Genomic DNA, 27,773 nt, shown 5'->3' on the forward strand with positions numbered 1-27,773 from the left:
TTTTGGGTGATCTGTCGTTCACAGAGAAAAAGATTAGGATCATGTAGTGTCCATTAGGAAACATTTCAGCAGCTTTGGCCTTGTTTCAAAACAAAAAAATATCAGGTTGTACAAGCTAGCTTAAAATTCAGAGCTAGTTTAAATGATCTGCTTTGTGGCTGCATTGTTAGCGGCAGATTGAAGTTCAAATTACTGGCTCATGGTGAATTAATTTCATTTTTGTGTTCTTCCCTCCAAATCTGAGTAAGCAGATTAAGTGTAGGAAGACTTGGAGCAACCTGGAGGAGGGAAATAGATTTCCAATTAATAAGCAGGGAAAAATATCTCTTTTTTCATTGTTATGGAAGAGTTATATAAGAAAGAATTATAATTTTCTTTAAAGCAATCTATTTATAGCTTTGGTAAGGAAGCCACATCTGGTGCATTCTACAGGAGAGTTTGGGATGTCTATAAGCCGTATTTCTTTTTCTCTGTTATATTGACTGATACGTAGAGGGATTTTCAAAAATTCTGCATGTTTGTGGAAACCTTTGCATTGCCTGCTCGCATTCACGGTCAGGAAGGGCTACTCATTTTCACATTGTGGCAAGCGTATTTCTTCGGGTGTCTTTGCAACTTCACGGCAGTTGTCATTTGGAAGCAGAGAATTCCTTTGTTCCGCTGCTCAGGAGTCCACGTTTTCCACCTGTACTGAGGGCCTCTGTCAGAAAGTCGGCCAGCGCGAGGGCTCTTACTTTTGGAGGGAAATTTTGCAAGCCTCTTCTGTTTAAATGAGAGAGAAACACTTAAAAGCCAAGAAAGAGCTTTCATTCTGAAAGGTGCCTAGAGCATATCAAGGCATTTCATAACTTTAGCAGTAATGGAAAATGAAATTTGCAATGCTTCTGCTTGGATTACTTTTAATTTTTTTTTTCTGTGTTAAGACAGATACTTTGTTTTTCTTCTGGAGTTCCTCTTTGTTCCTCTTTGATGGTGATTTATTTAAAATCACAATCCCTCATTCATTTTTAATTAAAAAATGTTGAGTTCATTTCTTGCCAGTAAAACAAATATTTGTTATTACTAATGCATTTTAAAGCAAGCAAGGCATTTCCTAGTGTTTATAGGAATAGTGTGTGTGCAGCGCTCTTTCTGCATAATGTCCATCATTACCCCATTACACCAGAACTTCTCTCAAAGCAAACACATTTCCCAGCAACAAAAGAGAAATTGAATTTTTCTTTGAGTGATTTCAGGGACATGTGACCGTAGAACCATTAGATTCAAATGCTAAATTAATGCAGTGTCTTTTTCTTGTGGTGTTACAGCTGACATCAGTCACTCCTAAAATACAAGGTCAGCAAAAAATCTAGCAAAAGAATGGAATTAAAACAGTCCTGATCAGCATGACAGTAATTGCCCTGGGTAAAGTTGTCCTCTTTCTGCCCTCTTTCTGTTAGTCTTTGTGTTTAAAGTGTATGACTTCTTCTGTCTGGCTGTTCTGTGGCAGTCAGTAAGGAAGCTACCTCTTTAAAAATGAATAATGGCTTCTGATTTGTTTCAGATCATGCATTGCTATTTAATAATGTGCCCTGATGGGTAATATAAATGTTTGTTTGTTTGGATTTTAATCAGTGTAGGAGACTAAAACATGGTGTTTCCAATATTCGTACAGACCAGTGATGATTGTATCTGTTATTAGATCAAGATGTTCTCTTTCTTTGACTTCATTTTATGAAGGCTGAATGTAAATATTATAAGAGGCTTCTGTATAATTTATACTTCTCTTGACACTTGAAATGGACAAGTTAATTTAGAACCAAGTTTCCACAGGAACTCTCATAAAGTGTGAAAGAGGTCTGGAGTCGGATTGACTTTATATATTTATTTTATATATATATATATATATAGTTATGTTTTCAGGAGCTATGTCTGCTTTTAGTTTGAGTGAAAATGAGAGTGCTGAAGGAGTGCAATGAAAACTCCTGATTTGACATCCTTGGCTGGTGGCTGCAGTCGGGAGTTGGTTGTCAGTGGTAAATCTGGCCATAAACCCCATGTCTCAGACAGGCCTCGAGCTTCTGGAGGTGCCGTGCTTGGATGGCTAGCACTGGATTTTTTTATAGTTCTGATGCCAGAAGTATCAAGTGAACATAGCGAATCTGTGGTGGCATAAAAAGTGATTTCTTACTTAAGTATAGGCTGTAGAATCTTTAAAATGGCCCTGGAGGAAGGGCTTATTGAATTGGTAAGTTTGTTGGCATTTAGTAAATGCTTGATATGTGCTGGCTTTTAGTGCCTGCTTAGTAGAAGAGGTGTTGGTGCTTGTCCTAGGGAAAGCACCTCCAGGCCTTCGGAGACTGGGAATGGTCCATGTAAGAACTCACCGACCTGTTGGCAAAATGCATGCGTTGAAGCAGGGCAGGAGCGAGACAGTTTGTAACCACAGTGGTTCCCCCCTAACCCCTAAAAAAAACCCCAAAGCCAAAAAACCATATCTCACTGTTCAGGACAATCATGCCAGGTCTACAGATACTGTTTATTCCAAGTGCCTGCCAATATAATTTGTCCTGGCCTTTGACACTGCTATTTGCTTAACTCCTTGAACATTGATTGCAAGGAAACTGGCCTTAAATGAATGAGCTCTCAGATTTTATTTATTTATTTTTATTAAGATAATACACATTTTTTTTTTTTTATTAGCTAAGTAAACTTCAGTCTTAGAGGATTCTCCTCCTTTTTTCTCCTGTATAAAGAACATGGTCTGTGACAAAAGGATCAAGGAAAATAGAGGATCAATATGCCTGGAAAGAAAGTGAAAGAACTTCATGCCTTGTTTAAGCTGACAGATTTGTGTTAAAAATTCTTTTTAAGTTTTGAGGTCTGAGGAAATGGGCTCTCTTCAAAGATTTCTTTTTCATTTCTCTTCCTCTCTTTCTCTCCCTCTTTTTTTTCCTTAGTAACTACATATTTGCCTTCATTTCTTCATTTTCATTGCATGCCTTTTTCATCAGGCATGAGGTTTATCAGCACCCATTGAAGGAGGAGCAACCAGAGACAAAAAATCACTCTAGCCTCAATTGAAGTTTCTGTTTCTCATTTTAAAGGTCTAGAGGGTAAACTCCCCTGCATGAAGTTTCTAATACAAAATCCATTCTTTTACCCTTTGCACAAGTCATCTCTGTCCTATTGATTCAGATCAGATACATTTTATTTCCCTTTAATATCCAGCTGAAAAATCAGCCGTTGGGAGTGAAAAAAACCAGCTTTAATGAATGGTTGGCTTTGAGTTTTGCAAAGTAACTTTGTTATATATGTCTCCACTTGACAAGGCTTTAAGCAATCTAATCTGACTTTGAATCTGACTTTGAGGTGAACTGCGCTTTGAGCAGTGCTCAAAGGCTCCAGGATCCCAGCGGTCCCTTCCAACCTGAATTACTCTATGATTCATAAATTCCATTATGTATATATATATATATATATATATATTTCAGTGTATATCAGTGTGTCTCGATGTACACACACAAATGCTTTGCACGCACATGAATTTGTTGCCATCTTCTTTATCATGCAAAGGACATTGTTCAGGTGCCACGTCCGTAGTGACAGGAGAAGCCCTTGCAGCTGCGTGCCTGCGGGCCCGGTGGCTCAGGCCGCCAGCCCGCGTGACGTTGCCCGTCTCCCTCTCTTGGCATCTTTCGGGGTTGTGGGACTGTTTTATAGTGTTGTTCTTGTTACGCATATAAAGCCTCTTCTCCCTTCTCCATAACTAGGTGTTGTGGAAATGATGTATGACACTGCGACCTGGTTTAGGCTCTCTTGTTGTACAAAGTTCAGCTCCTCCAGGAAGCTGCCTTCGGATGCACCAGAACAACCTCTCTGGACTCGGGGGCTCTGAGGGCAGCCCTAGCAGCTGGGCACGAGGAAGCTGCTTTCTGTGCCCCCGCTGGAGCAGGTTACCAAGTCAGAACCTGCTCAGGGCCAGCGGAGCCTGAGGGGTGCCAAGGAACCCAGCAAAGCTCGGTCTGTCCTGGAAAAGACTTTCCTTTGGCTGTGAAACTCGGGGAGAAAGAGGGCCAGCACAGTGCTTTAATCCCGCGTACAAAGGGAGCAAATAAGTTGACCAGGCTGAAAAGTATATGGATTTGAGAGCCATTTGTTCTTCAATGACTAGAATGTCCATCCATCCACCGCAAAAGGCCAGCTGATAACTAGAGAACCTGGTCATGTCCCCCTTCCCTTGGTTTAGTCGGATGTTTAATAATGAGTTACGATTCACAGTGTAGAAAGAACAACTTTGAATGCAGCCTGCAGTAAAAAGATGCGTTTTCTTCCTATTTACAATATATGCAGAAATTGGGGTAGGAAGGGGGAAGTGATCCTGACACCATACTAAAATGAATTTAGGCAATTTCATATTGCAGGACGACTGGCAATTTAAAAGAAAAATCTATAGAAAACACAAGAGAACTGAAATAGCTTAAGCTATTCAATAGATAGAATCGTGAAAGAGAAATACAGAAGGCTCTAATAAATTTACCAAACAGAGGAAGGCAAATTTAAAAAGAATCGCCCCACTTTGCATGGGAGAAATCTGCATATGCAAAGCTAGGAAGTAGCAGGGGGGAAGTTTCGGGTGAAATTTCATCTTTAAAGCATTGTGAATCAGTGACGTTTTTGTTTGATCTGACAGAGTGGCACACGGCTTTAAAGGACTGTGCTGCTACACAAGCTCTGCGGTGTAACTGGAGAAACTGCAAGTGATGGTGGATTTTTTTTCGCCTGCGAAATAGGAAATTCTGCGATAGGGAGGTGAGTTGTGACCTGAAGCTGTGTTATGCAAAGCCTGGCCAAAGAGGAGCCAGCGAGACAAAGCTGGACGCAGGCAGAGTGGTCCTGGGGGAAAAACAGCAGGGAGAAATCAGATTACTTGCTGCAAGCCCCAGAGAAGGAAGGAAGGGCCAGTGGTGACCTGTGCGCGAGCTGGTTGTGGTGTCCCTTTCCCCAGCGGTCTGGGTTCCGGCACACGTTGCAGTTACCTGATCTGCTGTCTCCAAGCACCCTCTTCGCTTGTCCCCAGCTGTGTGTCGGGCTCAGTATCGCGAATCTGCACAAGGGTTATCCCTTTGCAGACAGTTTTACTGTAACAGGTCCATCTATTTATCACTAATTGATTATTATATGGGATTATATGGGAAAATTATTTGAGATTTGAAGGATTTTAAGAAGAATTTATTGTATTATACTCTATAGGATTCAGAAAAAAATCGGGGAATCTTTATTAGTGAATATCTGCTTTGTCTCCCATCTCCGGGAGGACTGAAACACAAAAGACAGTCGCCTTCACTTTCATTGAGCTGGTTTCTTCTTTTCTTTTAGTTGCAATATAATTTAATCTCAGAAATCATCTTCCTGATTGTTCACAAAGCAACGTCCCTTTTGGTTTGAACACAGGAATGTTCAACCCTCTGTAGCTGATGTTATGCGTGAGACTAACGGAGACTAACGGAATTAGATGCAGAACAAAGTCCAGCTCTTGCCAATGCTAGGAATGGTCTTAGCTTTACCATCTCTGCAGTGTCAAATGCTTGCAGCTTTTTATTTATTTATTTATTTCTACTGAATTTTGTATTGCTGAAGTGAAGCCATAAGGAACTTTCAAGAAAATTAAAATAAAATTAACCACTGAAAAATGTAAATACTTACCAAGGTGCAAGAAACGTATGCGAGCAACAGGAGGAGAGTCTGGAATGTTTTCTGAAATAAAGCTGCAGTAGAAAGCAGTAGTGCTCAGAGTTGAAGTGATATTGAAAGCAGGTAAGGAAAGAACACATATAGCCAATAAAAATGTATTGTAGGGAGGAATGGTAACTGAAATTTGTGAGAACAGTCTAACAGAAAAAAATAGAATTTAATAAAAGTAACATAATAAAAATTAAATTAAATTAAATTTAAAAGGAGATAGTTAATACTGAAGGAATTTGAGGAGGGAAAAATGTTACAGGAAAAAGTTACTGATGGGCCAGTTTGGAGATCTTTTTTCTCAGATGTTTGGTATGACTTTATAAACTGTATCACTAATGTTCTCAGAGATAGAGTCAAAGAAAGTGCAATGTTTTGTCAAAGAAATGTAAGTTCTAACGTTGGAATACACCATTGGGGCTTTTTAAAGCTCCAGGCTATTAAGTTCTGCTAAGAAGTGGGAGAGAGTTAGCAGACGTATTCCCAGTGCTCAGCCATAGCCTTAGGACAGGGTTCTGGGGACCATATTGCAGAACGTCTCAACATCTATTACGTTCTTCATCACTCAGCAACGCAGTGTTTAATGCTGAAAGGTGAAATGCTAGGTTGCCAAAATGTAAGGCTTTGAAATCCTAAAAGATATCGATCTCACTCATTCGATACCAAACTGATATTGCTTAACATTTTTTCTCATCCCACTGCACTATTATTTTGTTGATAATTCAATTACAGTAGCTTATAAACATTCCAAGTCCTCCTTTGGTATCAATTGGGTTTTATAATTAGATTTTTAAACATACAATAAAACATGGAATATAATTTTAAATCCTAGAGAAATTTTAAACCCTTGTATTGTGCTCTTTAACTGCTAACCTAGTGTTGTGAGCTGATGGCTTCAAGAAAGTGTATATTCCTTTTTATCCCTGTCAAGGAGAAATCAAATCAAAAAGTACTGGTATGAAGTGGCAAAAGGTTAATCCACTTGGGCTGTTGAGTACGTCCCATTCCTATTAAGGCTCAGTGTAACTCAGCAATGACCTTTGTTTAAATCCTTGGCTAATTCACACTAGTCCAGCCTTTTTTATTTGTACCAAACTTGCATTTGCACTAGCTGGGGGCTTCTTGCTCCAGTTTCTACTTCTGCTTTGGAAATCCTCGCACCCCTGATAGTCCCATCACCTCTGCCTCCAAGTTTCTGTGACTTCTCCAGCTCTCACATCCCCACAGGAGACTCTTGTCACCTCCCCGTGACTATGTGAAGCTTTTGGAAACAGGATTTTGTGACAGTCTTTGAATCATGGGATATTCTGAGCAAACTATAGAGCCACCACAGCAACAAAGTGAGCAGAGCTAGTGAAGAGCTCCGTCACGGGTACTTTAGGCCAGCACAAAGGTAACGCTGCAGAGGCACAGCAGAAAACCACAATGTGGCCCTCTTTGAGTAAAATACTTCAGGCTAAGATAAATGGCAGAAGCAGCCCTAATTAGGAGTAATTATGTTGCTGAAGTATTTGCAACACTGCACGCTGTAATTAAAGCGTGATCAGCAGTGGTACCCAGCATCCTTGAAAGGAGGGGTAAGTAAACACTGTGAAAAGAGAAAATGATATGTTGTAGAGGTGGACTAAATATGAAACATTTAAAATCTAAAGCAATCCAGAATTCACTGCAGAAAACCATGGGCTAGGTTGGCTACTATTCAGAAAGGTCTAGGAATTTATTTATACAGGGATTTAGATAAGAAAGAGCTTCCCTTTTGTCTCCATGCACCCAAAATAAATTCCTCTTTCAGGGCAAGAAAATATGCAGGGGTAAATGCCTTTCAAACGAAGGCGCTCGTGGATTTGGCAAAACACTTGAGGCTGCTCCGCGTACGCCTGCGCTCACGTGCACTGCTCACTCGGTCTGTAGCAGCCCAGCAGGGCCAGGGCTGCTCTGCAGGTTGGCATCGTGGTGCCAACTATCGTGGCAGCGCTACCTGTGACAGAGAGAAGGGCACCCTAGACCCTGCTGCTTGGTACCTCCTAGGGCTGCAGGCCGAAATGAGTGTGCCCTGGCACACGAGGGACTGCATGTCTGAAATCCTGTAACATCTCATACAGACCAGGCGCGCTTCAGCGTAGGGTGAGAAGTATTAACTTAGTTGAGTAATTATCCCATTTGATGACCTTTTTTTTCTATCTTCATTTTATTGATAACAGTTACTATTCTGGTGTATGTGCTTAGTCCTCTATCTTTAATTCATAACATGATTTTTAATGTTTCATGATTCTGTACCATCTAAAATTACATTTTTCTTCAAACAGCTTTTAATGACCATAAGCTGCCGAAATGACATGGTCTTATCAAGTTGAGATCTTTAATTTTGCCTGGTTTCCCATGGCATGAGTATTTTCAACATTTTGTTTCAGAGCATTTAACTGTCTCGTGTAAAAGGGGTGACGCGTGTGGTAACAGTAACATCTCAACTGACATATTTTCTAGAATTTAGTCTTTTGATTTGCTTTTAATACTGCTAATAACAACTCATTAATGAGACACAATTCCCTGTTCCCTAAAGTAGGCAGCTACCCAGCTGACTGTACTGAGAGGTATTATTATATATAATACACAAATGCCTAAAAGTTATACAGAAAGCTGGAATAATCTTACAAATCATACATCATAATAAGAACTAATAGATTTTAAGACTTGATTAGACTTCACCACAGGAACAAATTTGTCTTAAGAAACTTTTTCTAGTGAAATTTATGCATCAAAGCTTTAGAATCATTCGATTTACTTGAACAGCATTTTATCAGCAAAGATTTCACTTTAAAAGTGAAGTCCCTAAGACAGAAACTCCCAAATATTTACATTAATAGCAATAAAGTTTTCTGTAGCTGAAAGGATAAAAGAAGTACCAACTTGTTTCTTTTCTGAGGGCTTGAGATTTTGCGTGAGTTTCAGTCGAATCCTATTGCAGTGAAGGATGTAACACGTGATCTCATGGCAGAAAATGTACTCGGAGCTTTGTGTTATTTGGTGTGTATATTGATATGTCACGAGGAGGGAGACAGCTTGAAGCTTGAAGGAACTAGGGACAAACACCTTTTAATTTATGCAGTGTAATTTAAAATACTAGGAAAAGTGCTTTACATGGCTCATTAAGATCAGGTTCTTCATAGGCAATTATTTTCGTGAAGAAATCTTTTCATGAGAGTGCAACAGGTCTCAGCCACAATAGAGGTCCTGGGTAGGCTCAGGATTTGTTTTAGTCTTTGCTTCTTTCAGCACAACCACAAGGCAGCCCTTGTGGGGCTGGAGAAGGAAAAAGGTTTGTGGCTTGGGAAACTTTAGGCTGCTCGTTTTGCTCTTTTGGCACAGAAATTTATTAGGAGCGCAAAGTGAAGCTGCCTTTCTAGCACTGTGTGAGGCTGGTTCACATGGATGGATTCCGGCTGCCCCTGCCCCAAAATCTGGAGGAAGAAGAGGATAATTCTTGAACATGGGCAGTGCTCATAACCTGGCTGCCCTCTCCTGAGAGGAAGAGAGACCTGAAGGGAGACAGTTTTTGCTGATAAATGGTTTTTCTCCCCCAACCTGGTGGCAAGTAGCCCACTTCTTTGGTTCCTTTAGGGAAGTCTTTGAGGGAGACCCCGCTAAGGAGGCCTGAAACCCTTTCCAGGGAAAGGACCGTAAGGGCTCCGTGCTGCCGCGTGCGGGGAGCCGGTGCAAGGCCTCGGGCGTGGGGCAGGTTTGCACTTGTTCTCCTGCAGGCCCCACGTATGGGGCACTATGTTCCTTGAAACAGGAACCCAAGGCAGGTGCCAAGCCCTCCCTGTCGTGGGCATCAAACTCTGACCCTGCTGCAAATTTGGGTGCTGCCCTGTCATTAGCAAGGGCCCTTGTGGCCGTGTCTTTCAGGCGGTTTGGAAAGCAGTAAGAAATCAGCACGTAGCTGTGTGTGTTTCTTGGAAACAGCTGCTGTTAACTCAGAGGTGAAGTATCTTATAGCAAGTGCTGCAGCCTGCGTGCTTCTCAGCACCTCCATTTGCTTTAGCTCTGCCGAGAAGTAATGCAAGGTGCCTTCCCCAAAACCTCAAACTACGCTTAAAGAGTAGTTGCCTTTAGAAAGTAGAATGCTTTTAAAGGGAACAGCCTTGAAGTGTCAGCCCATCACCGAGCGCCGTTTCCCTTTGAGCAGCTGGTTCAATGTACAGCGTGAGGAGCCAAGCCAGCGCTAGGCAAGTGGCCTTTTAGACCCCAGGATTTGCAGTTTGCTCGAATTAAAGTGTTACAGGAAAGAGGTATATTAAAGGGGGTTTTTTACATAGGCTTAATGGCCACCCATTAAAAAAAAATAAATAAAGCAAATATATTACAACTCTTTCCTATTACAGCTTAACATCAGCTCTAGCCCTGCCTTGAGCAGATGTGCTGATATTCCAAAAAAAAAGCTGGTGGCTCCTGAGCAGCTTCCGTAGTCACGGTCCCCTTGCAGAAGGGGCTGTTCTGGTTGGAAGGGAAGGGGTTAGCAGGGGTACAAAGGAAATGTTAGATGAGGAAATTACTGGGGAAGAAATAATTGAAGCAGTTGGTTGCGAGTCTGAAATTGCATTAGAAGCATAACTAAAATTGATTTGCATCTGAGCTATAGCATTATGATAATGAAGTCCGTGGCCTCACCAAAAGATTATAAACACAACTTTTAAAACCTCTTTGATATTCTTACTACAAGAGTCCTTAAATCCATTATGAGCTGCTGGAAGGTCATCTTGTTACTAAACATGCATAGCTGGCGCAACTCAGTACGCTCTGATAAGTTTGAAAAAGCAGCTGAGTAAAGAAAAAAATACTAGAAATAAATATATCGGACATGGGATCTTTGCCTTTTTCTCACCCTAGAGGGTGAACTCGGTCTTGATCCACAAAACTTATTATTAACATCATAAATTGTATTTATAAATTATATTATTCCTGCCATTGTAAGAATGTTAATTGCTTTGCAGAGTACTTGGAGCTTTTGCCCTCCGATGTATCTCATCTGCTAAATTTGCTCTGTCAGCAGCCACTTCATCTTTAAAACTTCGGAGATTTCTTACTTTTTCGTCATTTATTTTAATAATAAATAAATAAGTTCGACACAGCATTAGTGTTACTGGTCACAGTATCTGTGTCTGATTTTTGTTGAAGGCTGAAGGAATGCAGAAAGTCCCAGAGGAGATAGGCATTCCAGCCGTGTGCTTTGTTTCTTTACATATTTGAAGAGTAGATAAGTTGAAAAGTCTTAAAGAATGGAATTGCTTTGATTTTTGAATTTATTTTTATCTGAAAATTGCAGTATTTTGATATTTCTTTTCATTCTGATTGTGAATAAAACCAAGTATTTGATAACTTCTTAAAATTTAAATAAAAAAAGACTTTACATTTCATTTTGAAATTTTGGAATTTAATGTTAGAGTTTCAACATTTAGCTTCAATCTAATTTGTGAAATGGAGTTTTATTTTTATGTTATGTTTCTGTTGTGCTAAACTTGCCCAGTACAGCACGAGCATAGGTTAATGGCCTGGAAAAAGGTAGGATGCTTTAATTTCTGCTTAATAGTGTTTTACACACTTATTTCTCTTGTCTCATTTGTGATGAGAGGTCACTGGAAATACGCGTGCTGGTTTTTCAGCCTTGTGATCTCTTTACTAAATTTGGAAACTGTTCAGAGCCAGCTTTGTTGTTCAGTAAAAGAGGCACAGAAGAAAGTAGTGAGTTTTCTGTGCAGAGTATGAATATGTATAGAAACTTGCGTGTGCCTCCAGTGCTTGTGTGATTCCGGCAGGCTAACGCACACCCTTTCTGTGGTGCACAAGCGTGAGGAAAACCTGCTCTGTATTTGATATGATCTATGCAAGAGGATGAATAGGATCTTGGACTCTCCAGGAACGTTGCTTTTATTCTTCGCAGGGCTTTTCAAGTGCAGGGCTGTGTTGCAAGGAGCGACTCTGCCGGGCAGAGCGGCCCGGCTCCCTGCGGGGTCGCCCCACGAGCCCGGCGGCCTCTCGGGGCAGAAGGTTGAGGAGAAGTGGAAAGTCTTGGATAATGAACAAGTTCCTGCTACCTACATCCTTCCTTGGTTTCTCTTTCAAACTGCTGAGAAACCTAAATACAGAAGACTGCTTTCAGGGAATATTTGAATATAATTATCTGACTCAAGAATAAGTCCTGAGAAACCAGCACTTTCTCCTGATTTCTCAATTCCATTAATTTTTTTAATCAACAGCATTTAGAAAACCTGTCACCATCTATTTTTGAAAATATTTGCCATATTGATTCTTTGGAAAATACTGCCCTACATAAAAATTCACTTTTCTCTGAAAAGGAGAGAGCCGTTAAGATTATGATGTTTGAAATGTATCTTTTAAAAATAATAATAAAAAACCCTTTTTATTTTAAATTTTAAAAAATACTTTCATGCTTTCAAATACATTAAAATGTTATATATTAAGTTTTTTAAAGAAGAGTGACTAGACGAGGTAGACCTTCTGGGAGCAGCGTGGAGATGACCTGTGCCTAGGGCCAGCTGAGGAGGGGAGAACAGACAGGACACAACATACGGTCGGCCAAAGGGATGGTGAGAAGCTGTACAAGGTGTGGGCAGCTTGCAGCTATTCAGGGCCTGCTGAGGGGAGCAAGGACAGCCAGGGCTCGGCCCTGGCACAACCTGAGGCTGGACTACATCTCTAGATCTACTAGATCTGGAAGCAGAGCTTGCTGCACCTTGGAAGGGCTCCGTTGTGCCCTCACGCAAGCCTGGGAACAGGGAGGCTGGGAGCAGCACGGTAATCTTGTGCCTATTCTATTTACTTGCTATGTCTATTTTTAAAATTAAACGTTCTAGCTTATAGATTTTTAGTTTAGAAGACTTCTAATGCTTCAGGATGAAGACGTGTTTTAGATAAGTGTTCTCTGATTCAAGGTCCTGCCACAAAGATATATATATATTAAAAATTGCATAAGGTCAAAGAAAGATGAAATATTAATAAAATAAGCATGCTTCATCATTGTGTTAAGGAGTTTTTTATGGGTGTGAAATATATTCAATATAGGTTAAAGGGGCCACCTAACCATTTAGACCTCAACAGCAGTAGCTCTGGGACTGCAGTGCTTGAAGTGAGATGTAGAAAAAAAAAATCAGATTAGTAGCATTACAGATCTCATGCTCAGCAAACCTCTGATATCACATCTTGGCCTCCTAGAAATCTGCTTTCCTGTGTTTTCATCAGTAAAATTTTGTGTTGACCTAAACTTTTGATTCTGAAAGGTCCCAAACTGTCCTCGCCTGGACAAAACCAAATAACTTCGTGTTGTTTAAGAGGCTCGCCAAGCTCAGTGGATCATGTATCTGAATACCCCAGTAACCCTGCTGCTTAGGAGAACAGCCGCATGGTTCTGCTGAGCAGAACCACAGCCTTTGCCTCTTTCATTTAAAGATATTTGTTGGCTTTCCACAAGAGCAGGTGCATATTGAAGACCTCTTTCAAAGAGCCTTCTTCCCCTTTTCTCCATAAATTGTGTAACAAAGCCATGTGCCTAACTCAGAACTCTCAAAAACCTTAAAGTTTTAGGGTTTGGTTTTATCTTGGTTATGTCTTAACTCTGACTGATTTCCAAGTGCCATGTCTGTGTGTGTATATCCATATGCCATATCCCAGTTCCGTAGGAACAAAGGAAAAGTGAATTTATAGGTTGGATAGGAGCTACAATTTGCTTCACCGAGTTCTTAATCTGTCTGAGGGTCAATATATCAGGGCATCCTACAGTGCCCCTGCTGCCAAATTTAGTCTTTGCTTCACATCTGGCTGGATTCAAAATCCACCAAAATCAGTGGGAGGCATTCAGTGAATTTCAGATCAGATACATATTGTATATGATTACTGCTGTAATTGATTAATACTATGTGATTACTGATATTATATCGTCTAGGTGTAGAGCATCATGAGGCTGCAGGAACAGCACTAGGGAACTATATTGTTCTTAGATCACTGTCCCTACCATAACATTTCTGGAAAATAATGGAAATTCTGAGGGGTGCTAACAGCTAAAAATAACCCGTGTTCCTCCAGAGGGGCTGTTGCCATGAGAGAGTTTGCATTTATGCCTTGCAACGGGACCGTTATGTTCAGGGGTTTGAGGAGGTTCCTGCCTGTGAGTCTGGGGTGCCCCTTGCTCCCTTCCCCAGCCCTACGCACCTCTGCCTGGGCCTCTCCTGCACTCCTGGGATGCCTTTTAAAGCACCTCAGCAAAGAGAATACCTGATCACAGGGGCCAGGAGAGCGGGCGCCAGCGCCGCTGCCCCATGGATCCAGCAGGGATTGTGTCCAGCTCCGAAGGGCCCGAGGGTGCTGGCAGAGGAAGGAGTCGCAGCCCCGGAAGCCTGGGCGTGAAGCAGCTCCTGTGATTCCCCGGGGACTCTTCGCAGGGTGCTCTTCAGCACACGGCATAGGCCTCTCCTTACACGTCTTTTATAAAAAGAGGGTTCCTTACTTTGAAATACAGTAGAAGTTTGGAAATTCGTTACAAACCTCTGAACTTCTAACAGGGAAGAGTCAGGCATTCATGTGAATTCCTAATGGAGCAAAACTTTCAGGAGAGCGCATTTCATATTTATAGAAATTGCTTTAATATGACAGTGCTGTAAAAGTTAAAGTGTGGAAACACCTTGCTGAGCCCCTCATATAATTTTTAAAACACTGTGTAGAGCAAAATGCAGTACATATGCAAAAGCTTGCCCATATATCTTCATTTAGAAGCACCCTAAATAGTAATCACCCTCGTTTAGTAGCTTCACCTTTACTTGTGGATTTTAATAGCAGCTGACCTTGTTTAGTAGCTGTACTTATTTAATAGCTGCACCTTTACCATGAACCTTTACCACGCGAGCCGCAGGGGAAGGTAATTAAATTTAATGGAAACTGAGGTTTTCAAACAAGGATATATGGTTCATCGTATGAAATGGTCAGCAGGCTAAATCATTTGTGGAGGAGTTCTCCATAGACCAAAGGTTAAAGTACCGTAGCTCAAAATACAGATTAAAGCTAATGCGTAAAGACCTCGCGTCCCAGAGTTTCCCTGATGGCAGCGACACCGTGGCTGTGTCCTCGCTGGGTCTGCGTGTCCCTCCAGGCTCCCGAGGGTGTCACGGAGGGCCAGGGCACAGAGGCAGCCCTTGGGGACGCGTTCCGTGTTCAGAAAAGGCCCCAGGCCCCGTGCTCTGCCTTGCTTCTCCCGCCCTTGCAGGGAAGGACTCCGCGCCGGTCTGTCTAGCCCTGCTCCCCGTGCTGTGTTGGACAAGGACGCGTTTCACAGTTTAAAGTGATTTAAGGATGGAAAAGAAACAATGAACTATTGATTTGCTAGCAGGGCACGATAACAGCAGAAGGAATGAATAAAATAAAGCATTGGCCTTCGAATTCTCTTTTTTTGAATGATTGAAAGCTCTATGAGAAAATACCGCGTTCTTGCTTTTTCTTTTTATTCGTGTTATTTTAAGCCAGAGGCAGTAAAAAGTACATGGCCCCTTTGCTAAAGAGATGGTCCTGTTTCATCTCTCACATCAAAGCTAGTCAACAGAATACAACAGAGATGTGATGGTGATGGGTCACTGCAAAATAAAATTTCATTTTGTGTAAGGGAATTTGAGAGATCTTTTAAGACATCTGTCCTTTCTTTTTTTATAAAATGTATTTTGTTTGTACTGAAATTATTTTACATTCCATTAATGATAAAGTCGGCATTGCCGCTGGAAATATGTTACTTTTTCCTCTCAAAACATTATGCCCTGGGAAAGTAACCTACAGTAAAATGTGTTAGGATTTTACTTATTTAAAAAGTTTCCCACTAATGCCATCATGGTAGCATACAAGTTTTATTAGTGGTGTTGTTGCTGTTTCATGTACAGAATGTTAATGGTGCAATAGCACTGTGAATTTTTATCTGTTTTGTATTTCAGTTCTCTAACGTTTTACAAAATGTGGAAGCTTTACCAGCAGATGAAGTGATGCAGCAGCTGTGAGATAAAAGCCACAAACAGCAGTTATGAGATGTTTTTGGTCAAAAAAAGTGCTTCATTTGAAAGGTAAGCCCCAGAAATTCACTTCACCTTGTAGATTTATTTTTTCACATTTATTCTTTGTTTTATGGTAGGAACAATTAGCTGAAAATATACAACTTTGAGTTGCTCATTCTCTCTTTTGTGAAGAATGAAATCTCTAATTAAGGAATCCCTACATGAATATCTTCATTGCTGTGTTATTTTTGATTTAATTGAATTTTTCAAAAATGAGAATTTTATTTGATGTATTCCCTCGGAAAACCTACTATTATTGTATTTCTAGATGGCGGTAAATAGAGAATAACACATTTGGTTTGATGAGTGTAGAGGAATATGTCACAGATGCTAGTCTCTGTAGTCTTGCTAGAAAAAAATAGGGCTATTTCACTGTTGTACTCATTTCTGGTAGCAATCCTGTTTATACTTCCACTTTTCCAGGTATGTATTCTATACGTCTTGTATAGACTAGCAGTTTAAGCTGCAATGCTACAGGGAAATGTGGGCTTTCCCTAGCCAGTGTTTCACGTGGTTCTTGGTTGCGAGCTTGTTTCGTTAAAAGCAATAATGGCTTTTTCAGCTTTCCTTTAATGTCTAATTATAGATCCAGAAGTCGCCGTAAATATTGCAGCAGTTATTTGTTAGGATGATTATTATCTTTAAAGTAGAGATCTCAGAATCACAAAGCAGAGGTAAGTGACGAATCGCTTGGCATTCTTTTAAAAAATATTCTTGACTGCTAGTCAAGTTCTTGGTTAGGCCTGTGGGGCATTGGAAGGACTGTGAGGGTGAAGCTGAGGTGCTGGATGAGGACCTGGGGGATTTGTGTGCTCCTCTCAGCTTTGTCCTAGACTTCCAGTGAGGATGCTAATTATTTCATCTCCATCTCCCTTAGATCCCAATCTCTAGCATAGCAATATAAATATTTTCCTTCTTAGAAGGACATTTTTAAATTATGTCAGCTAAATGTTTGCCAGGGATTCCTATCCTTGCTGTTTTGGGACCATATTACTGGGAAGGAAGCATCTGACAGGTTTGGGCTGTAAATGCAAATGATACAGTGTTTTCTTTTGAGTATAAATTATGGATTGAATTCTTTAATGGAATTACTTGTGTGAGTAAGTGCAGCAGCATCCAACCTTGTGGTGGCTGCACTTTATTGGAACATAATTCATGAACATCCATGCAGAAATGATTGTTTTGAAGCATTCCACAACAAGAGAAAACAGCAGTGATGGATGAGCCTTCATTTTTCTTTCCAAATTCTCTGTCAGGTAATCTAGTTTGGGCTGAACCATTAAAATCAATGTGGATTTTGCTGTGAATTGCAGAAGTATTGTAGTGTGATGCCATACAGAGAGCACAGAAGTGTGAAACTCCTATGCAAAATGTCACTTGGGATTTCAGAGCTTCTAAGGAATGTTAGCATCCCCCTTCCTTTAAGATTTTATTTTGGATGGCTAAGAAGCTCCTCTAACTCCTTCTAAAAACAAAACGAAATGCCATAAAGTTCAGTGCCAACACTCAGAGGTGCACAAGTAGGGTTGAAATCTAACGGGGCGTTTATTTTAGGTAAAGTGTATTGTATGCAAAGTAAGTATATTTCTGGGAAAAGTTTTGTCATCTTGACAAATGTTCCTCATTGCTCACTCTCCAAAGACACATTTGGCAAAGAAAATTGTGGTGAGCTCGGAGAGTGTCTAGATATACTCTCTGTTGGCCTTAGGCTTTTTCTTTTCCTTTTTCTCTCGTGTGTGGCTATATGGTACCCGCTACATCTCTGTAAAAGAAAAAGTTCTATTTCAAAGCAAGGTCACCAATGCCGAGATACAAGGAAGAAATGTAATACACATTGATAAATGTGTTTTACTCTTGCAGCCGCTTGCAGGTGTTATCCTAGGAACCTGTCCCCTCACTTAACCTGCCCTTCTCAAGCAGATGTCTGGTTCCCGTACCCTGTGCCAAATGAGATGCTAAGGGAGCTAAGACCTCAGGGGCTTTAGCACCTTCCCAGGGGTTGCAGTCCTTGGAAAATACAGCCGAGATCATAATCTGGCCCATAAACTGTAATTTTTATCATGGAAACATGAATATTTTACAGTTTTGTGAGACAGCTTAAAATAAAAGGGGGGCAAAAAACAATAAATTTCTCTTAGCATGAGATATGCTGATTCTTTTTGAAGAAACATTACACATGAGAAGCTGTAATTATGTTGTGGAGTCGTTGTTAATGTTTCTTGTCTGCAGCATCACTTTTGCAGCTGCTTTTTATAGTGAGCACACGGCAGTACGCTGTGCTCGTGCATAGGCATCATATTTGTCACAGAGTGGAGCTGGTGGTTGCTAGTGTGGCCAGCGTTACCTGATACAGAATCTGTGGGTCTTGGCGAGGCAGGAAAATCACACTCTGGTGTGTATTAGGTTACAGGAATGACTCCTTTGTCCGCAGCTTCTGCGGGATCTCCAATTTCAGTGCGACTTGCAGTTGCTACAGGTGGGTTTCCATGAAGGCCTCCACGTATTGGGCTGTTCAGACCGCCGCGCAGCTGTGTCCAGCTTTAAACCAATATTCACCCCGTGGCTGGTAGAGGTAACAGCCACTGGGAATTGTCCCCTTCTCCCAGAAAGCCACCAAGTAAAGGTGACTTTCCCAAAGGTACAAGGCAAGGGTGCTGCTTAGCAGAGGTGCACGCTCTGTTCATTGTCATCTTCTCGTAGGCCTTGCATTTCCACCAAGTGGTGGCCAGATAGTGGAAGCAGCCGGGTGGCCTCAGCAGGGCTCAACCACATCTGAATTGCATTAGAATGCAGTGACCCTCTCAAAAGCTAAAGGAATGAAAAGTCATTTGCACAGCTATGTGTTTTGTATATTATTTTTTATAATGTTTTATTAGAGTGTATAGTACGTCGCTAACAGATGACTTACGGATAGAGTCAGTGGTTCACAATACTCCTTGGAGATGTGTGCATGTTATTTGACAAATTCAAGGTAAATCTACATCACTAGAGTCTCATTATTTAGTTCTTATTGGCACAGATAGATTTGTTTTGACAATTCAACTTTTCTCTTTTTTTTTTTTATCATTAGCAATTTTGTCAGATACAAACAAAACAGATGGTTAAATTTAATATTTGATTGCCCTGAAAGAACTACTTGTAGAATATGATTTTGTCCCTTTTGTGGAAAAATTACAATTATCCATAGCAGCAGCGTGGCTCATAATTTCATAAAAACTGATCTTTCTGACTTACAAAATTGTTTGCTTCAATAATATATTCATCATGCAAACTACATCTCGCAGCATGCTGTGTAGATTGAGCACTATTTACAAAATTTATTGGTGTTGTAAATTGTTGCCACTTAAAAGAATGATAGTAGGCACAATAATAGAAAGGACAAAAAGAAACCCTTTCCCGGATTGATGTCGGCTGAAGTGAAGGAGGGAGCCTCGGCTGCCTCCCCTGGTCTGCGGGCTGGGTGCAGGGAAGGGCGCCGAGGGCAGCGACCCTGGCAGGCTGCTGGTAGCAGAGCAGGCAGCGAGGCACCAGCCTCAGGGGTCTGCGTTTTCATTGAGATCCGGTGGGTCTGCAATAAAGGGCCTCGGAATCTGCAACTTATTAGTGGCCGTAAAGATCAGATCGTCTCTCTCCATTTTTAAAATACACACATGAAAACCTTGGTTTTTGGAGAGGGAAGGTGTTTGCCAGCTTTGCTGATGAGACTGGAAAATGAAAGGACATGTCATCGTTAAAAATACCAATTAAATGTGAGCCCAAGTGTAGATACAAATCCCAATATACATCTTCTGCATCCTGTGTTTGAAAATTGTGGACTGTTTTTTCAAATTATGCTGGAGCACCCAAGTGCTGAGACTGGCTCGTTAGCGATGTTTGAGTAAAACATTTGCTCGCGAGTGTGCAAATTAAATGAAAGAAATCTAATTTTATGTTGGGTATCTCTAACATGCTGAGCTCAGTGTCATCATTGCAAAATTAGTTACTGTTATTTGTGATCTTGTACTGTACATTATGGCTTTATACCTGTTTTCTTTGCAAAGCAATATTTAATAGCTTTTGCCTGAATCACCATAGTGAGCTGGTTTCAGAAGATCCAAAAAAATTAATTGCACTAGTTTTTAATTTTTTCTTGGGCAAAAACTAATAATTTCTTGAGTGTCTGCAGTTTCTTTATTCTTGTGTTCCTCTGGGTAGTTTGATGAATTAACTAAAGCATATTTTTATTGACCAGACACAAAGTCTGGAATTAGATGCATGATAAAATATTTGCTGTTGAGTTACAGAGTAATATAAATGTTGTCAACTCCATCTGCCAATCTTGAGATCAAGCTCTTTCCTAGGTAATGGATGTGTTGAGTTAAATAACAGGAATCTGCCTACGGCACTGTCTTTTTGTATCAAGTGTGCAAGAGGAGTCTCAGAATTATGTCTACAGCAAGCCTTTCCTGGCTAAAATGTTGCAGTTGCTTATTTAGGGCCCAGGCTTTATTCTGTGGATAATTCTAACTACATTTACGTCTCTTACGTTCTACCACTAGCTCAAGTAAAGTGGGTCAGCATAGTGCAGTGTCGCGGCTCAGTGTTAGCCTGTTTATTAGCCAGCAGTGAAACCTATCCCCAAGTCTAATTCCCCTTTGTAACCTATATTTGTATTCTGTTATTCCTTTGCTCTTCTCTTAAAATCAAAGGGCTGAAAAATAACTGTCCATGCCTTATTTCAAGGCTTGGGTCTCCAGGAACTTTAGAAAAAGGGGGAAAAAAAAAACCCAGCTATGAAAGTTATGTAGCTCATATTATCTACTGGTGTAAAGTGATCTAGCTCTACTAAAGCTCTTGGAGCCAAAATGCTGATTGTTAGATAAGGACACCGGCTATAGTATTCAAATACTCCCCTTGTCAGCTGAAAAATCACCTCTCTCCCATGTTCTCCTTGTTGCATCTCTTTTTTCTTTAATTTCTCCTAATTTGTCTGTCCTGGGTTGTATTGCTTTACTGAGCTTGCCGAGGAGAATTTTCCTTTCCCCTGCTATTCAGTTCCTCAACCAAAAAGGAACAGCATGTTACACGAGTACAAAACAGGCCACCTTGCTGGCTATATAAGCTTTAATAGCGAATACTGCATTTTGCAGCTGCCTTTTCCTGCTTCTCCAGGTGTCCTGCTTATGTGAGACCTTGACACACAGCTCTGTGAGCACTAGGCCCTGTATCGCTTAATGACAGAAATGTACTTGCAAGGAAGCTGTGAGAGGAAGATGATCTTTCATTAACCCTTACGCTTCCTGTGGGATGAAATTTATTCCTTCCTCCTTCCTTAATGACAGCCCTTCATCCCATCCAGTGGCCTGAGGCTTTAATGTTTTAAGAGCAGGAGATAAGTATTTGTTTTCAGCTCCTGATGATTACACTGCACTTGAATTCTTGAAGCAGGATCTAAGCCTCAAAGGCTTTATGGGATTGGAAAGGAAGCCTAAACTATTTGTAACGACAGGGCTTTTTAAGGAGAGGGTACAGAGTTAAGTTTAAGAAGAAATGTAATCAAAAATGTAGTAAAATTGAAGGAAGTTTTATGGAACTTCCATATGAGGCTAATGAATAAACAGGGTAAACACACACAAATAGGTAATAGTCGTTCAATTGAAAACAGCTCTGATTTCTAAATACAATTTTTTAAAAACGAGAAAAAAATAATAAGAAGAAAATGCAGTGACACTAGCTATCCATCTTGCTACCTGTCCCTCTTTCTGAGCCCCAGGGCTCAATTCAAACAAATTTGGCAGAGGAGAAACATCACAAAAATTTTTCAAATTTATTGTTGAAGGCCATGATCCGAATGCAGGGATAAGGCATTTCTGTTGGAGAGCTGAGTAATAGTGGTGACCACAAACATCTGGTTTCCAGGAGGTGGGTTGCTCACCACTGGGCCTGACTCAACCTGTGGCAGCAGCCAAACTTAATTTAAAGCCCAAATTAGTGGCAGTGCTTTGGAGAGAAGACACTGAATACAGCACACCCAGGTTCCTAGATCAAAGCATATTTCAAATTGTTGTATTTTCTTATGTTTAAAAAGTCTCTCTTCTGCCATTAATTACTTAGAAAAATCTACACCATATACCAATAATCTTTTTGTCCCCCTACTAGAAATACAGGTGTAAATAATTCTTAGCCTTTAGCTGCACATCTTAGGCTCCTCTGCCACTCAGTGCCTCAGGGCTGAGCTTAGAAAGCCGAGGTTGCCCAGTGCAGTGGCAACACAGCACCGGCTTGTGTGTGCTGATGCACGTGGCCACGCAGGGCTGCGGGGCTTCTTTCTTCCTTCACAGCCACCGAGCAGCCCAGGAGTTCTTCCGAAGAACCTGCAACATACTAATGGTGACAAAGGCGATGTCCCCAAACTGGACAAGATACCAGCACTCTGCGCTGGCCTCTCAAGCCTCTGCCCCCGGTTGACAAGCAGGCTTGACCGTTACAGATGCCCTGGGCTCGCACGGCTCCATCACGACACATCCCCCCGAGCCAGAAACGGCAAATGGGAACAGGCAGGCTCATTCCCTGGGCATGGAGTGCCCAGGCCATGGCTTCGGCCTCCTCGCGGTGTGTGTGGCGTTTGGCTAATGACTGCTTGCTCAGAGGGCTCGCTGCTTCCCTGCTGCTTCCCTTTCCGTGGAGTTACTGCAAGGGCAGATAGCTAATAGAGAGGCAGTGTCTGTGAAATTGGCTGCTCATGGGCTGGTTCAGCCTATATATGTGAAGTTAAGTGTTTTCTCCTTTAAAAGCAGGATGCAGTTAGGGATCTGCTCTCTTCCTCCTTCTCCAAGTGGAAACCTTCTGGTTGGTGCCCACCTCCAAATAGGATGTGCTTTCAACCGCAGTAGGAAAGAGCAGCACTCCCCAGGGAGAGGCTCTCCGCACCGCTGGCTCTGGAAGTGCTGTCCCAGGTCCCACTGCGGAGCCTGCTTTGGGAAGCACTTTGGCTGCAGCTTGCAGAAGGACTAGACAATTACCTGCTCCAAATGAGAGCCTTACAAGACTGGTTATTAAAGAGGAACATATTTCACCAGCTGACATTACTTGAAGGGCAGACAGAAGGTAATAATAGTTAGTAGGGAATGCATTCAAAATTAGCACCGAGTCTGCGTCAGTAATTGATTTTGTAGTTCAGTGGCCAAACCAAACTCTTTCCAAGTATGTCTCCACTCCCTCACTGAATCAGAAAGAGAATTTTAACACATGTTTCTTTCCTTCCAGAATACCTTAATCATCTCTAGGGCCATACAATATTCTTAAGTACTTTTTTCCTCTCTCTCCCATTTATGTGGTTCCATTCTGTAGAGAACACATAAATATTCACTCAGCCAGAGAGAACAGGTATCATCTGTTCATGAGAACTCATCCTGGAAGCACGAAATATGCATCCAAATTCCTACTCTGAACTGGAGCAGGAAATCAGCCTTATTCCCCACATCCTAAAGGGAGGTGGCTTTTTACTGAGGAGGTTTATAGGAACCTCTGTAATTTAATGGTAGGAGCTCCTAGGAAGATACCTGAGAAACCAAACGGATTGCTGGTAGACTTCAACTTGTTCTAGAGAGTATCCTTCTCAGCTGGAAAAGATTGTAAAGATGAGGAGATTAAAAAAGAAAAAGTCAAAGTAATTTTTATAGGAAGATTGTAAAGAGATGTTCTTTGATATCTTCTCCTGGACTAGCTTCATTTTGTATGAAATATTTCATGTTTATCAAGCCCCAAAACTAACTAATGAGAATGAATGTGTGACCTTGTGCAATGATATCACACTCTGGGTGGTACTTACCAGAACAAAAAGAAAGGAAGAGTGGAAAGAATCCAGTGTCTCTGTCTGCAAAATGAAACACCCTCCATGTCCTTCTGCAGGTATTCTTAATGTAGCTTCAGAAAAATCCCTGTGGAATTTAGGAAGTTCTACCTGAATTCACCAATGAGTTTGGGAAAGATCCTGTCCTCTAGTTCTTGATGAATGTCCTATCTCCAGGGAAAGCTTGAACCTATCAGGAAAAAACCCTCATCTGCATGTGGAAAAACCTCACTTCTATCTTCTGATTGACTTTGACTAGCAGGAAATTAGGCATTATCTCTCTTACTAGTTTTTTACAAATTTACAATTTTTACAATTTACAGATTGGGAGAGAAGCAGCAAAACCTCCTCATAATGAATCACCTGGCAAGTTTTGAAATTAATAATGCATGTCATTGTAAAAAATTTAAAAGCAGGCTGGAATTAAAAATAAACCTGCTCCTAAATATGACCGATTTGTGGTACACCACCTAGAAATACAATGCTACAAAATATATATTGTCTTTAAGATGCAATTACTATAGCTGAATCTGCCCAGCAATTTACTGTTGTATTTGGCAGACGATGTAATGTCACTCTTAAAAGGCCAATTACTGTGCATTGCTAATTAAGCTGGTTTAGCTACTGTAAGGGTGACACTCGCAATGTGCCATTTTCCCCTCCAGCTCTTGCTGCAATGTTTTCTGCAAGGCTTTGTTTTAAGAAGCTGTTTACGTTCCTAAGCTATCACTTTAGCCATGTGCTTTATAGCTGTTAACTTTCTTCCCTATTTTTGCAAAGTATCAAAGTAAAACTCTTCATGTCTCCAGAGTGTATGATACCTCATTTACATTTTCAGTATGATTGCCAATTTCTGTTCTTTCTACTTATTTAAACATTTGAAAATTCTGCATGTGAATCTTTTCTGGGCTTTCTTTTTCAGTTATATTGGTGTAAATGGCTATATCTAATTCCTGCATGTTTTAATAAATAATGTTTGTTCTCTGCCATGTTGACATTAAGAAAGTTATAGCCCTGATTCTGTGATAGCTAAGCATGTGTGCTGAACTTAATGCTCTAAATTCCATTGAATCCAGGCATTAAATTTAGCGCATGTTCATTTTTTACCTATGTATATTTGCATGCTGTATATATGTACAGTAAATGAGGAATTAAGGGATCCTTTCTCATCAGGCTTCAGCTGATCCCATGAGGTGCTCTTTCAAAAACACCTGGTACCTGGCTGAGACAAACCGCTCTCCGTGTTTGGTTGTTCCATTCCAGGTTTCCAAAAATAGCTCTGGTATTTGGCCTGAAAGGTACTGAAGGCTTTGCAGGAGCTGTTTACTGCTCGGGTACATCTCCTCCAGAGAAAGGCCAGCCTTGTTCCAAGTGCTGCTGTTATACCCAGAGAAAAGGCAAGGAAGCGAGGCTGGCCAGCCTCCCTGCTGCGCTCCCGCAGGCCCAGCGCAGCTTTCCCTGGCTGGGGGCAGAGCTGCTCCAGGCTCGTGCAGCACACCCCAGGCACGGCACCTTTCCCTTTGGAGGGACACAAACCTGCAGCACAGAGAGCTGCTCGGCTTTGTGTTAGCCAAGAATTCATCTCCGTAGCAGCTCCAATGCCAAAGCTAGGACAGAATTTTATCGCTTATTTCAGATGACTTAGGGACATATGGGGAGGAATTACAATCAGTTTCCATTCACTTGCCAGAGTTTGACCAATGTGCCATCTGCTTGTATTTTTTTTATTAATGTCATTATTTTCCTTCTGTATGTTTCATATTAATAGCTACTATACTTCTTTTAATGACAAAATGAGATTACTACCATTCAGTAACATTTCATTTGAATATGTTGTTTCAGTGCAGGATTTTCTAATTAATATTTTGTTCCTCGCTCCTCATTATAACTTTTTGTTGTGCTTAACAGGAAAGACAATAAATTTTCCAATAAAGGGAAGCCTTTTGTAAAGTGCCAAAGCCATTTGTTTGCCCACAGCTGGGATGTGGTATAGTTAGCCTTCACAGGCACCAGGCCAGTAGTTTCCTATGGAGATTTGGAAGAATTCATGTATATCATGCATGGATTATGCCACATACACATGGAAACTAATTGTTCATCCAGTAAAAAAGCAAGAAAAAAAAATTGACTGCTCCTTTTCCAAATGGTGAGTGACATACTGAACACAGTCATCCATCTGGGATTTCCTATGTACACCAGCCCCTGAAATCATCCCCAGATTACAAATGTATATTTATAGAGAAGCCCAAAAATTTCCTTAAAGAAACATACAGACACAAATCTTCAAAGAGATTCTTACAGGAATCTCATGCTCATATTTTAGAACCCAGTATTTTGTACTGGACTGTTGTGGGTATTTGCGTTCTGTTATGTATCCAGACATAAAAGCTGTTTTCATTTTATTTATTTATTTGTTTGTTTGTTTGTTTGTTTGTTTTCTTTTACCAGCTTTATATTTGTTCCATTTGGGATCAAACTAATCTATTCCTTTTCTCTGATACTGATTTTTAGGGTGTTTTGTGGTTGCATCCGATGCCAGATTGTGTGCTTTGGCTTCAGCGTCACTGCAGCACATAGCTGTTATTTTTACCTTGTTTTACTGCATATGCAGGTCATTAGAAAAGCCCTCTGGCCCACCCAAGGCACAAGGTGCCCGACTGGGAATCACAGAGCAGTGCTGAGAAGGTAAATGAGTGTTGGGTAGTCCTCTCAGAAGCGCCTCTTGCTTCATGTCCTCCTTTTCTCCCATTATTTCATTCCTTCGATAGTTAAATAAAAGATTTATGATGTTCATCTTTTCAAAAAGAATTAAAAAGTGTTCATTCTTTTGATAAGGATGCTCAAGCACCCAAGGACACTTGACTGCCCTCCATGCTTTTGTAAACTTCTAGCTTAAGCAATAGAGATCTCTTTGCTTCAAGTATTGCTAGTACAGTGTAAGCTCAAGAGTTTATGTTTTACCTGTTATGTAGGAATTCAGAACATTGTGTGTTTTGTGGTGCTAAGAATAGTTGTTTTCAGAGCTTCTTCCGACTTTGGACTGTTGCGTTTACATGGAAGGAACTGCCTTGTGGTTAAGGCAAATCCTGGCTCCTTTAGCATCTCAGCTGCCAGGATGAAGAGTGATCTTGGGTAATTATAATTTCTTTAGGGACAGAAACTGATGGCATTAGGATAACTTTATTTTAATATAAAATCTTTGTCCTTGAACTCTGCAGCATCCCAGCATCTGTACTGCCAGGGGTAGCATTAGGAGGTGGATGGAGAGGGAGGTAATGCAACCATTTGGCAAATGATGGGAGCAACACAAAATACAGGGTTGGTGTTTCCCAAGCTGTTGTTTTAACTCAGAAGAATTGGAAAGGAACATGTCTAGTCATTCTTGATAATTGGAAATTTTATTTTGTCTGTGTATTTTTTAATATGGTTTAGGGAAAAAAAAAGCATCTGAATGATTTTCAGTTATGGAAAACTGATATTGTCAACTGATGGTTGTCAGCGTTGAAGTGTCCACGGTGTCATGTTGCCTATTTATAACACTTAGGATCACCTTGAAGTAAATGAGAAAGTTTGTTTTCTCACTGAATGTCGTTTAAACTGTATGCTAAAATGGAAGGCAATGGACGTGCAGAAGTAGAAGATATCCAACAAGAAATAAGGAAGCACTCAGCTGGGTTTTTTCATAAACATTAAATAATTTTGTTTAACTTCAAAGAGACCAAAATAAGCATCAGACTTGGTAGCAGCAGTATGTGGAGTGTGCAGTTACTGCAGTAATTAGCAGATCTTCATTTTGACTTCATTTATTTGTAACTGAAGACTGAGTTTGGTTTTATTATTTGAGCTAAGGGAAAGAGAGAAGGCAAAACTAGTTTTCAGACAGTCTCTAAAATTTCAAATGTGTTTTTAATGTGCCTTTGCAGGGGAATAGTAGTGTCATTTCTGCAATTTTTCGCACAACAGAGTGGGTCTTCATGACCGTCTGAACAAACATTGCAATGTTGGCAGTGTGAAACAGTGATTTCTCTTTTTCTGCAATTTGAGTGGCTTTTTGTTTTTATTTATTTATTTATTTATCTTTTTTTTTTTTTTTTTTTTTTTTTCAGTCCATAGTTTCAGAA

The sequence above is a fragment of the Nothoprocta perdicaria genome, unplaced genomic scaffold (genome assembly GCF_003342845.1).
Source record: "Nothoprocta perdicaria isolate Ctin4 unplaced genomic scaffold, notPer1 scaffold_192, whole genome shotgun sequence".
Taxonomy (NCBI): domain Eukaryota; kingdom Metazoa; phylum Chordata; class Aves; order Tinamiformes; family Tinamidae; genus Nothoprocta; species Nothoprocta perdicaria.